This window comes from Arvicola amphibius, chromosome 4 (genome assembly GCF_903992535.2).
Source record: "Arvicola amphibius chromosome 4, mArvAmp1.2, whole genome shotgun sequence".
NCBI lineage: Eukaryota > Metazoa > Chordata > Mammalia > Rodentia > Cricetidae > Arvicola > Arvicola amphibius.
The window spans coordinates 815,601-817,915 of record NC_052050.1 but is presented as its reverse complement, the minus strand read 5'-3'; the positions used below and the strand labels follow the sequence as shown (position 1 = coordinate 817,915).

General features: G+C 48.3%; 1 pseudogene; it reads left to right on the top strand.

Annotated features, from left to right (window-relative positions):
* Positions 1 to 630: 630 nt before the first annotated feature.
* LOC119812961 lies at positions 631 to 2,085 on the top strand (annotated as a pseudogene).
* The last annotated feature ends 230 nt before the right edge of the window (positions 2,086 to 2,315 follow it).

Sequence of the window (2,315 nt, the reverse complement as noted above, 5' to 3'; positions counted from 1 at the left end):
ATTAACTGGGGGACACATGGCCAAGAAGCCTGCCTGCAGCTGATTGGATAGAGAGGAAGACTTGATTGATTGGTCTCAGGATCTGAGGACCATGTGATGCTGGGGTCAGTTGGAAATGGCTGAGAATAGAAGAATCAAGAAAAATGGGGTGCAGTTGGAGTCTAGGGTATTTTGGGCTCCAAGCTATGGGAAAGTAGTGCGAGACCTGGATGCCATTTCAATGAATACCTCCTTGAGGACGTGGACAGACTTGAGATTCTAGAAACTTCTCCAGCTTCATCCTTGCTCTAATGTCTGGGGAGCTAGAAAGGAAAAGAAAAAAAAATGAGTCTTTGGGTCACCTGGGGGCTGACTGCTGAGCTCACTGAAGGGGAGAGGGAGGGCTGGGGTCAGGTGTCCTAGTTCTCGCCTTGAACAGATTGGGGAACCCCTTAACCACAGACCCAGATACAGCAGCTTCCTCAGGTTTCATGACCCCAACCTCATATGTGGGTGTGGCCACCCAATGGGGTGGCCCACCCATATCAATATCCACAGGAGGTTCTAGTCTGTTCTGCCTCGCGGCAGCCGCCCCCTTCCACTCGGTCACGTTGAGCCGCGCCCGGGCCTCCACAGCCGCCCCTTGCCTCCCGCCTCCCGACCATGGATCCCCGCAAAGTGAGCGAGCTTCGGGCCTTCGTGAAGATGTGTAAGCAGGACCCGAGCGTCCTGCACACCGAGGAAATGCGTTTCCTGAGGGAGTGGGTGGAGAGCATGGGAGGTAAAGTACCACCTGCTACTCACAAAGCTAAATCAGAAGAAAATGTCAAGGAAGAAAAAAGAGATAATAAGACAGAGGAAAACATAAAGACGGGGGAACCATCAAGTGAGGAGAGTGATCTGGAAATAATTGAGCCAGACACTGATGCCCCTCAAGAGATGGGAGAGGAAAATGCAGAGATAACTGAGGAGATGATGGATCAAGCAAATGAAAAGAAGGGGGCTGCCATTGAAGCCCTAAATGATGGTGAGCTGCAGAAAGCAATTGACTTGTTCACTGATGCCATCAAGCTAAATCCTCGCTTGGCTATTCTGTATGCCAAGAGAGCCAGTGTGTTCGTCAAATTACAGAAGCCAAATGCTGCTATCCGAGACTGTGACAGAGCCATTGAAATAAACCCTGATTCAGCTCAGCCATACAAGTGGCGAGGGAAAGCACACAGACTCTTGGGTCACTGGGAAGAAGCAGCTCATGATCTAGCCCTTGCCTGTAAACTGGATTATGATGAGGATGCCAGTGCAATGCTGAAGGGGGTTCAACCTCGGGCTCAAAAAATTGCTGAGCATCGGAGAAAATAGGAGCGAAAACGTGAGGAGCGAGAGATAAAAGAAAGAATAGAAAGAGTGAAGAAGGCTCGAGAAGAGCATGAAAGAGCCCAAAGGGAAGAAGAAGCCAGAAGACAGTCTGGGCCTCAGTATGGCTCTTTTCCAGGTGGTTTTCCTGGGGGAATGCCTGGAATGGGAGGGGGCATGCCTGGAATGGGAGCAATGCCTGGACTCAATGAAATCCTCAGTGACCCTGAGGTTCTTGCAGCCATGCAGGATCCAGACGTCATGGTGGCTTTCCAGGATGTGGCCCAGAACCCAGCAAATATGTCAAAATATCAGAACAACCCAAAGGTTATGAATCTCATCAGTAAATTGTCAGCCAAGTTTGGAGGTCAAGCGTAATATCAAACAGCCCTTGCTGAATGAAGAGCAGCTTAGCTCACTTACTGGATGTTGCAATAATACAAACCAGTGTACCTCTGACCTCATCAGGGGAGCTGGGGTGCTTCGAAGACTATCCCTACCCTTCTGCGTCAAATGCGGCTGAAGCATTTTACAGTGGTTTGCCATTAGAGTCTTCATTCAGATAATGTTTTCCTACTAGGAATTATAAACATTTTTCAACCTTAAACATATTTTTTAAAAATTTAGGGGGTATTAATTCCTCCACTTTTCTTTACTAATCTTTGGGTTTTTCCTTTGAATTACTGGGCAAGGAAGCTGAATATGGTCGACTTACTGCTCTCATGAATGGAAATAAAGATTTGTTAGTGGGAAGTAAATTAAAAAAAAAATATCCACCATCTGATTGCAGGTGATCTCACCCACCAGTCCCAGCCACCCCTTCAGCCTCTTCCCTTCCTTGCCTTCCTGCCTGAGCTCCCATTCAGCCTACCAATGGACACTGACTGAACCAAGGCTCGCCCCAACCACAGCACCAGGACCTAATAAAAGGGTCAACACCCATGATGCTCCAGCTCATTTACATGTCTTCCTTGAGCCCAAAA